Source organism: Sciurus carolinensis, chromosome 7 (assembly GCF_902686445.1).
Source record: "Sciurus carolinensis chromosome 7, mSciCar1.2, whole genome shotgun sequence".
Taxonomy (NCBI): domain Eukaryota; kingdom Metazoa; phylum Chordata; class Mammalia; order Rodentia; family Sciuridae; genus Sciurus; species Sciurus carolinensis.
In genome coordinates this window covers 124,836,228-124,847,070 of record NC_062219.1, presented here as the reverse complement: position 1 = coordinate 124,847,070, position 10,843 = coordinate 124,836,228, and the positions used below count along the sequence as shown (strand labels likewise).

The 10,843-nt window shown below is 43.5% G+C and overlaps 1 pseudogene; it reads right to left on the bottom strand.

Moving 5' to 3' along the window:
• Positions 1-248: 248 nt before the first annotated feature.
• On the bottom strand, positions 249-10,518 carry LOC124989576 (histone-lysine N-methyltransferase SETD5-like; annotated as a pseudogene).
• Positions 10,519-10,843: the final 325 nt, after the last annotated feature.

The following is a 10,843-nucleotide window of genomic DNA, read 5'->3' as shown; positions in this document are numbered from 1 at the left end:
GCCAAAGGTGTCACTTATGACTCTATGATCAGGTGTCTGGATGGGCTTGGGGCATCCCGGATGAGCCCCCAAGATGCTGTGCCCAGTGTCTCGAGACCCCACAAAGACCACCGGAGACCACGATCAATGCAAGCAACAAAGAGTCATTTATTAGCAAGCTGGAGCCTGGTCCTCCGCGCACTCGGTAACCGGTGCCACTAAGAGGCCCTGAGCCTATGTTTAGCAGGATTTTTATAATGAAAGGCAAGCAGTTTTACAGTGCTCTTTTTGATTGGTTAACATATAAAATTGCATACAAAGTATGTTATCTTAAGTTCTGGGTCACTCTGACCACCGAGAGGAGGGTGGTCGTTATTTTTAAGTTCGCTTTTGTATCAGCAAAGTTTGCTTTTGGGTCAGCCTGACCGATAGGGGAAGGGTGATCGGCCACCTGGCCTTTACAGACAAAATAAGGGACGAAAATATTTTGCGGCTTTTCTGAGGGGTTGAGGGCAGTTTGGGAAAAACCTCATATTTACACAAGTGCAGGCTTTTTCTATCTTTTCAAGCCCTTGACGCTGGAATTCAGAAGCCGCTGCAAAGACAGAAACCAAAAGCAGTTTGAGCTCAGGGAGTTGCAGCCCCTGGCGACGTTTAGAGCTTTTAGCAGGGACTTAACAGAGAGATCCATGGGCGGCAACTCTTCTTCTCACCTATCCAGGCATCACCTGCCAAGCAATCAGTCTTTCTCTGTTTCGACTCTTTTTCAAGGGCTTCCTGATGGAAGACTGCCGGGTCTGGAAGCCTTCCAGCACAGCCTCACAGCTTGAAAACTCAGGGCGGGGTACCATCCAGGTTCGCCCAGCTTGAGGCTCACAGTGTAGGACCTTTTCAAGAAGGAACCAAAATAAGTTAGGAACCAAAGTAAATATTAACTTAGCATGAGAAAAGCAGTGACAATAAATTACACAATTTAAAAAGCTGACGAATACCACAAAAAATCCAGATAAATATTTCAGGTTCAGCTGCCTGAACCTCTGCTATATTTTCCCTATATTTTTAGTTTTATACAGTTTGATTCACTCTTCATTTGATAACATTTTGAAATGTATTTTCTTGGTTGAAAATAATTTGGTATCTCTTCTAGCGTGGTTAATTTAAAAAAAATTTGTTACTTTTGAAAATATAGAAAAGTTGATATCCATTTCACGATCATTTTTGGTAACAGCATTTCAATTTTTAACGTGTTCATTTGGAAGGCTGTCGATGCTGTGGTTCTTATGTGATCCTAAGATTTTGCTAGCAGTTATTGACTTGTTCATTGCTAAGTCCTTCGGATCAAGTCCTTCTGGTAAAATGCCTGTGTAGATATTTTATGCCAAATCAACAAAAAAATTATTATTTCTATGTTTATACAGTTCATTCTTCATCAATATATTATAAAAAAAATCTAGACACCAATTCTACTTAAAATTGATCTTTTCTCTCCAGTAAATTACTGGTTTGGGTTGGACCTGAAAAAGAATTCTTACAATTCACTTATTTTTTTTTTCTCGGAATTCCACCTGGGATGCTTTATCAATTACTCCCAGCCTTTTATATTTTTCATTTTGAAGCAGGGTCTCATTAAATTGCTTAGGGCCTTGCTAAGTTTCTGAGGTTGACTTTGAACCCACCATCCTCCTTCCTCAGTATCCCAAGTTGCTGGGATTACAGGCATGTGCCAGTGTTCTCAGCTCTTACAATTCACTTTTTTTTGCGGGGAGTGGGTGCTGGGAATAGAGCTCACTGAGTCACATCCGCAGCCATATTTTGTATTTTATTTAGAGACAGGGTCTCACTCAGTTGCTTAGTGCCTCGCTTTTGCTGAGGCTGTCTTTTAACTTACCATCCTCCTGCCTCAGCCTCCCAAGACACTGGGATTATAGGTGTGCACCACTGTGCCTGGCTATAATTCACTTTTTGATGTCAGAATAACTTTATTGAATTTATATTGAGGACTGGGATGTAGCTCAGTGGCACTACATTATCCTGCTGTGCTCAAGACCCTGGGCTCAATTCTCAACACTGCAAAAAAATTAAATTTATGTAGAAATATGTAAAAAACAATTTTATCTCATGACTAATGTACAATTGTATGTGTTGCATTGTAAATATATTCCTGAAGACGAGAGCTTCCATTTTGACTAGACATTGATGAGACGGAATTCTCCACTTATAATTTTCTGGCATTGGAAGGATTTATTGGCTCTGCTGTCCACAGACTTCTGGTGCCTCATGTCATAGGACACGTATTACTGTGACAGTTCCTCTGACCTTGCACTTTAGTCTTTGCTGTCATATGAGTTGTCTCAGCAGGTGGCAGAGGTGTTCCTGGAAGCCTTTTCTAAACTTAGTAATAACCTGATGAAACACGGAAGTATTTATGAACAACATATCTTAGTAAACTCAAACCACATAATCCCAACTCAATTTCCCTTTAGCTGGATCCCCAAATGCCAACTAACAATAGGGAAACTGTGACAGAGGAAACAGAGCAACACCAACTGCAGTTAAAATACATAACTCTTGCAAATTTACAAAATAGTGTGACCATGTGAACACATTGCTACAGCCCATCCCAGGACCCTGGGAAAATCCAATGCAAATGATTAACTTGACAGTACATATTTCTCTGCACACCTGAGTACTTGAATCAGGATTATATCTGAAGTTTCCTCTGCTGAGGTCCCACTTATGACTGACTCTCACTCTCAAACTTACCGACTATCACACTCTGCATTTGCTTACTCCTTTTGATTTTTCTCCATGCCTCAGTAAGTTTAGAATTTGAAGCTAATAAATTCCCATATTATAAGGAAGTGTCTAATTGTGTGGGCCTATCCTTTTGTTGAAATAGGTGTGTCTAACTTAATGACTACAGTAAGTCAACCACTTATATACATTCCACTCGGGGTAGAGTCATCCCTCTCTACAACTTCTATAAGCAAAATGTCCACAATGGTTCATCAGACTGGTCTTAGGAGCAGATTTTTTTTCTCAACCTATGGTTGATTAACTGCCTCAATACATTTCAGGCTAATTGGGGTTTGTTTACTTGATTTTGTTTCTTGGCAAAAATATTTGAAGTCTTCGTTCAGCAATTTCCAAGAATAAACCATAATTTTGCTAACTGTGGTTAACATGATGTAGGATAGATCTCTTCAACTTTTCCTCTTGTATGAAATTTTGTATCCTTTGATCAATACCTCCCTGACCTGCTCCTCTCCCAACAGTTGGTAACCACCATTTTACTCTCTGCTTCTGTGAATTCAATTTTTTATACTTCATAAGTGAATGAGATCGTGGGGGTATTTTGGGCTGTTTCCTCCATACTATTGGGTGGAATTCAGGATTTTACTAGCAGTTCCCAAGGTCTCTGCTGAGTTCTGCATGTGTCCTCAACCTCACTTCATTTTTCTGGGAACATCATCGAACAGAGCATTTCACCTTTTCTGTGATTTCTGTAATTTGCTTCTTGCTCAAATAGTTGTGTATAACATGTCAACTTACAGTTTTCTGGAGATTCAAGGATAGATGGTGTTGAGTTCCAGCTTAGATAATGGTTTTCATCAAAGGACAAAATTGCAGAGCAGATAACGTAAGATTTTGTATTAGGCATTTGGATTCTTCTCCATACTTTGGACATTTCTCCCACATGACATTTCTCATTGGCAAACCATCCGCAGTCCCCCTGCCTTCTGCTGCCCTGCAGGCTCTGCCTCTCTCCTGGGCTCCCTCTTCCTCTCACACAATTTTTCATTTTTTCTCCCCTACTTCCACCCTCAGTCTACATATTTCATGACTAATTTTACATATCCAGATGTTTTTTCTTTTTCTTTTTTGTTTGTGCATTGCAATTATACATAATAGTGGAATCTGTTGTTATATATCTGAATATGCACATAATATAACAATATAATTTGTTGAATTTCATTTCTCAATACCTCCCATTACCTTCTTCTTCTCCCTCCCCCGGTCCCCTTTTTCTATTCTACTGGTCTCTCTGAGATTCCCCCCACCATGTTTTCTTCTCTAGCTTCCACATATGAGAGAAAACATAAAACGCTTGACTTTCTGAGTTTGGCTAATTTTGCTTAAGATAATGCTCTCAAGTTCCATCCATTTTCCTGCAAATGCCATATATTCATTCTTCTTTATGGCTGAGTAAAACTCCATTGTGTATATATCCCACATCCTTTATCCATCATCTATTGATGGATAACTGGACTGGTCCCATAATTTGGCTATTATTAATTGTGCTGCTACAAACATGGGTATGCATGTGTCACTATAATGTGCTGACTTTAATTATTTTGGGTAAATACCAAGGAGTGATATAGCTGAGTTGTATGGTGATCCTCTTCTTAGTCTTTTGAGGAACTTCCATACTGATTTCCAGCATTTCTTTATTTTTTTATGGTTAAGAATTTTATTATCAAAATTATTATATCTCTTGTGAAAGTTCAAATGTTACAGCAAGGTGTAAACATTCCACTTGAAAAAGAAGTGAAACTTCTTCCCTTCCAAGAGTTCCCCTCACCCCACACCCCCATTACCCCAGAGGTCTGGTCTTGACTGCACATAGCCCACACCCCACACAGAGTGGCCAGGGTCTCTGAACATACCAAGCAGGGTGAGGGCTGCGAGCCGGCTGGTCTCTCCCCTTGATTAATAGGCAAGGGGAGGGTCTGGGGAGATAGCTCAGTCCGCAGAGTGCTTGCCTTGTAAGCACAAGGCCCTGGGTTCGATCCCCAGCACCCAAAAAATAAAAAAAAAAATAAAAAAAAAATAGCCAAGGGGAGAATGCAAACCCCAGCCCAAATGGAGAGACTCTACATACTTTTATATACTATACAAAGAAACCAGCCTCCCAGGCAACATGATTTCCACTGTGAACGCTCTCCCAGACTGATGGGTTTGTGGGGGAAACAACAGAAGGAAAAGCACTCTGCTGAGGTTTCAGCATTGAAATAAAGATGTTCCCTCATTTGAGCAAACACCTGATTTCAATTTTGAAAAGTGAAACTTTGTAACAGTCACACACAGAGAAGACTGTGCATATGATAGTTGTAGGACAGGACAGAAAAGAAAGGAATGCAAGAGGCTGGTTAAAAAAAAGGAGGGAACAAATTAGAGGGAAGGAGGGGGACTCACGGTATTACCTGGTCCAAAAGAAAAGAGGTAAGGTCCACTGTAGCACCAGGAATCACCACTGTCATATACGCCCTACCCCTACCATGGTTACAACTGAACCCAAAATTAGATAAATAAAAACACTCCGAATATTAAATGGTGAAAGAAATAAGCTGGCCACCGTGTGGAATTTTAAGATTGTGTACCCCACCTGGGCTGGCTCCAGGGCTCCTCCAGAGGTGTGTAACAGGCACAGTGCACCGACGGGGAGAAGCCAATCTGTTCTCTTCTCTCATCCAGAACAGTGTTAGGGGTGTGGGTGGCTTGCTAACTCCCACACTGGCCCACTCTCACATAAGTATCCCCCAAGGAGACATGGGGCAGGCCCACACACAGCCACAGTCTTGTCGGTGCCACTCCACAAACCCTCTTCCCATTTTTACCCTGCAAGTCACAAGTGCGAGCTCTCCAATCATGGAGGTGGTGCTGCTCATGGGATCATCAACTCCTGATTAGTTGGGAGTAGAAAAAAATAAAATTCAAAGAAATTCCAGACCACTTGGGATCCTTCCTAATCAAATCTCTTGCCCAAAGCTGTTAAGTAGCAATGTAATTGGCCCATCTCACTCCTCCTTCCGCTTCTGTCTAGTTACTCCATGAGTTCCTAAACTGTGTAACAGCTTGGGAAGGAGGAGTAGGAGATTGTCTGCTCCCAAATAATCAAGAGCTGACCACAGCTTGTCTCCAGAGAGCCAAGCGTCCCTCAGTCAGAGCAAGATCCAAGCTTTACTATCCCTGCCTATTTCCTGGTGATTTTAAGACAAAGGTAGGGAGTACACTTGGTGGACACATCTTGATCAGATATCTGCTTTGGAGTCATTGTCTTAGGGTGAATAGTAACGTACCTACCTTTATTCTTAAGTTCATAAAACCCTAACATTATTCAGATGGTTTGGGGCTCTTTTCACTTTTTTTCCTGTGAAACAAAAACTTTTTTTTTTTTTTTAATTTAAAAAGATGTCCTCACTGCACAAGTGACTACAGGCAACAGGCAAGGATGGGAGACAGTGGCTTCAACACAACTCACAGCACTTAGAACCGTTACTAACCGAAACACCATTTGCTTGTCAATAATGTACTCAACAGCGGGGAGAAACTTCTTTATAATGTCTGCTTCAGATAAGACTTACATCTTTTTCCAAGTCCAGAGGCCAGTTGCAACCACAAGTCTTGTTTCTTGTCGACCAGACCCAATCCTCTGGCATCCGGTAACCCCTCCTCTGGCAATATGCTCAGTCCAGGTCCCAGAGGCAGTTGGAAGGAAGCAGCTGTGGGCTTGTTCAGTTCTGTTTGCCCATGTCCAGAAGCCCTAGGAAAGTCCTGTCTGAGTCTTGACTCCTGACCCCTGCAGTGGCTGGAGTCGGTACTCTCCCACTCCCACAGTGTGGGTGGTGCTGTGAATTGGAAACTGCAGATGCCTTGGAGGCCTGGTGGGCAGTGGACTGCCCAGCACTGGGCAGACTGATAGTCTATAAGTCTGATGGCAGTGATGACCTAGAGTTCTGAGGAAAGGAGGCGGAACTCAGAGTTCCTGTGCTGGACTAAGAAGCCGAGTCTGAGGTTGGCGAGTCTGAGAGGCCCTGTAGGGTAGGGCTAGCAGCACTAGAAGGACAGCTCCTCCTGGGAAGACTGCTGCCAGTGCTGTTTCTAGAATGTGGCTGGCTGCTATAATACACTGGTGTCCCTGTGAATGGGGCCAACGATTCTGTGGACCCAGGGTGGCTGGGACTGTAATAGGACACAGAAAAGAGGGATGATTCAGAAGAACTGTGAGAAGTGAGGTTTCCAGGTCTCAGTGCAGTAATTTGATAACTGTATCCTAGAGATTGGAAGGGATGTCCTTTAAAGGGAGGGGAACTCTGTTGAAGGCTTTGTGATTCTGTCCGTGGACTATCACACTGCAGGAGCTGGTAGCTGTATCAGGAAGGGCTGTAAACAGTTGCTCCTTTAGAGAGCGCTGAACTCAATGTCTCTGAGCCTTCTCCATCTGCAGACTCTGAATCTTTCTCCATGATGTAACTCTCCCACAGGGCCACACTCACACTGCTTTGGAGGACCTTAGGGATGCTTCCTCCTCCAAGTCTTTCTACTGACATGGGAACCATCCACCTACTACTGATATTCTCTTGAGGTCTGCAGTGAGATGAAGTGCCTCTGGAATTGGATGGGCTTACCGCCTCCAAATGTGACGTCGAGGAATGAGATCGGGAGAATTTTTTATGAGGGGATGATGGGGTTGGGGCTGAGGTTCCCTGCACACCATGGGCACCAGTGTCAGAAACAGAATTACTGTTGCTTTGCCCAGTTCCTGCAGACTTGCTTTTGCTCTGGGCAAAATCTCCTCCCCCATCAGCAGAATTTTTCTTGGCTTCTTGTTTCCATTTACAGTACTCCAGCAGGGATACCTTTTCCTCTTTGGTGGGTTCTGGGAGCAGATGGGACCCCTTCACAGGTCCTTTCACCACCAGGCAATGTGGATGCTCGAGAGAGGTCTTTCATAAAGCCATGTTCATATCTGCTGGGGAACCCATCGGCTGGGGAACCCTTCTGCTGGGGAACAATATTCCCCACCCAAATGTAAAGGCTTCCTATCTCCCACTAGGGGAGACCCTCTATATAATCCATCTGCTCGAGGCATAGCATTCAAAGGGGAGTAGGCATAGATCAGATTGAACTCTATCTGAAGTGCCTGGTCTGAGTTTCTCAGGAGGGTCAGTCCATCTCCATTTCTGCTTGGGAAGCCAGACTCTGAGGTGGGCCCAATGGCGGGATGAGGAACCAGGTCAGAATGCCCTGAGTTGAGCAGGGAAGGTTTGTCAGTACAGTTGTTAGTGTTGAAATCAAGGTAACCTATTACTTTTGTCAAATCCAGGTCTTTTCGGTGACAAAGTTCAAACTGCAGAGGAGTGTTTCAGCAACTAGCAGTAGTAAGAGACATGATTGGCAAGAACATGAGGCTATATCCATTTTGACACTCCTTTTCTCCTGGGTGAGTCTAGCCAGGTGTGCTCAGCTGGGAGCTCTTTGAGCCTGAACTGGAAGCGGGTGGTGTGACTGGAGACAGAGGCTGAAGTTACTTGGTGACATTCTGCTCTATCAGATAGTGAGACTTCTGTTTCTTTAATGGGCTTAACAAGTCTGCCTTGTCTTTGCAGACACTAGAATTACTATTCGCATTACTTTGGTATAGTCTCTTGGGGTATAGATGTTTGAGTCATCCCTTCTTCCAAGGCTTGCTTTATCCAGCGCTTCTTATAGGAGCCAAATGTGACATCAGACAGAAGGGACCTCGGACACCTCTCAAGCACAAAGGGTAAGCCAAAGTGAATGTAGTGTTTGGGGATCGTGCAAATTAACAGGGAATGAATAAGTCCCAGTAACATGTTCAGTAGTGTTGCCAGTACAGTTGGGTCCATGGTGATATGTAAAAGACACTCAACAGGGCACTCTTGCTTCTCTACCTTGTCATTCAATCATTGTGTAACTAGATACTTTCTGGGTTTGGGGTACTTAGATGTATCACGGTTGACATGAGATCCAGAGTAGGTGATACCACAGTCGGGTCGGGTCCTGTTAACTGCCTGTTTTCTCCTGAACTGTCTGTACTTCCAGCTTCAGTGGGAGTTCCTAAGCTGTTATTTCCTCCCTCTTCCAAGGCAACTTGTGACAACTCTGCCTGTTGTGCACTGGCCTGCTTCTGACATTTTAGTTTTTGGGTTTAATTGGTCTGGTACCGAGAAATTCGACTCTTTGGTCAGGGTCTGGAAGACTTTGCTGGAAGTGGTTTTGGGACTGGTTTTTCGGCAGCAACATCCACTGTTTGGGAAGACCTCCAGGTGTTCACACCAATACTCTGTGGAATGCTTGGGATGGAAACATTTGAAGCAGGGTTCCTAACTTCAGATTCAGACGCTTCTATTTTTGCCTCTTCTCCAGCAGGAGTCTTTGAGGTGGTGATAGTAATCTTTACATAAGGGCTGTATTCCAAGGGCTGATCTTACCATTTCTTTCTTTTCTCTAAGTTGTTGAAAGCATGCATAATGGCTTCAACCTTCCTATCCTCCTGGGACCTTCTGCTCTGAGCTGCATTCTCCTGGTCATCTATAACCTCCTCTTTCTCCTGTTTTTTTTTTTTTTTTTTTTTTTTTTTTTTTTTTTTTTTCCCTTCTGGATTGTCTACTTCCTCATGATCACTGGATGAAGTTATTTTTTCTGGAGCTTCTTGTGGTTGCTGGTCATTATTCTCTTCTGGAGCCTCATTCGGCTGCTCCATCTCTAGCTTTTCCTTTGTGCTTTTCTATGTCTAGTCTCTGCCCTGAGGGTAGGTAGGGTTGGAGGAGGTGGGAGTGGCAGTTCTGCAGCATTTGAATTCCTTTTCTGTATAGGGCAATTCCGGTTCCCTTTGTGACATGCACAGTCCCCTTTATAATTACAGTTACTATACTCATAATCAAATGCAATGGTGACTTCAGCATCCTTGGTGATGGCAGAAACAGCATAGATACACAAGTGAATCATCCCATCTGCAATCGTGTGTCACACCTCTGCATTTGATGTACACGATCTTCTGATGAAGCGAGCATCATTACTGAAAGTATGGCCATCCACGCACATCTCTACACCATTGAATTCTGAGTAGAAGAGCACAAAGGGATATGATTTTTTTGAAGAAATGCCCATTGACCTCAAATTGTTGCTGACCACACATGACTTTCCTGCGGTACTCTATTTAAAGAGTATCCAAAGTCAAATCCCTTGCAGTCCTCAGGATTTTATGGTGCTTTTGAACCCAACTCACTCTTCCCAGCTGTAACTGCATTTGAGAACCAATAGGTGTATTATTACAGGCCAATCCAGTCTTATTAATAGTGTCTAAAATAGCAGGTTTGCCCACAAATTCCTTGCTAGACTGTAGATGCTGTTCAAGAGCATTCTGTACATCTGCACTGTACTGATTAGTGAAAGCTTCTTCATACTGAGCAGTCCATAGTCTTATTTGATTTTCCCCGTCCTCAGTTATATTCTCATCTAAATTCTGTGCTTCAGAGGAAGAATTCTTGGTTTTCTTCGTCTTTGGTGCTGCACGACCCTTTCTGGATTCTTTTCCTGCTTCTTGGATTTGGTTCTTCTAACAGTTAAGGTGATGCTTGTAGGTGTGTGCAGTGTTGCTGTATACAACACCGTGGAAGGAGAAAGCTCCTCATTGCAACTTTCTGTTGCACTGCTATCCTCACCTGATATGTTGTCCTGCTTCCGCTGATGAAGTCTAATAACCTTCCCCCTGCTCATTCCCCCGCACTTGTCACAGTTGAGAAGGAAGCCATCCTGAGAAAGACCACAAGGACACTAGGTAGGAACACTCTCCTTCAGAGCTCGCACTGTCTCCACAGCATTTCTCTATGGGTGATGGCAGGTCATTCAGGCCAGAACGAGGGATGATCCTAGCATAAGGCAGTCCTGGACACCCATGCCTCTGAGTGGTCCCATAATTATGAGTGGAATACACGTACTTCTCATTAACTGCTGGACTAGCCTCCAAAGATTCAGGACAGCTGAGCAGGAAGTTCCCCCTAAAGAAACCACTCTGGGCTGGTTTAGACTCAGAACTATTCTTCTTAATTGGATCTCT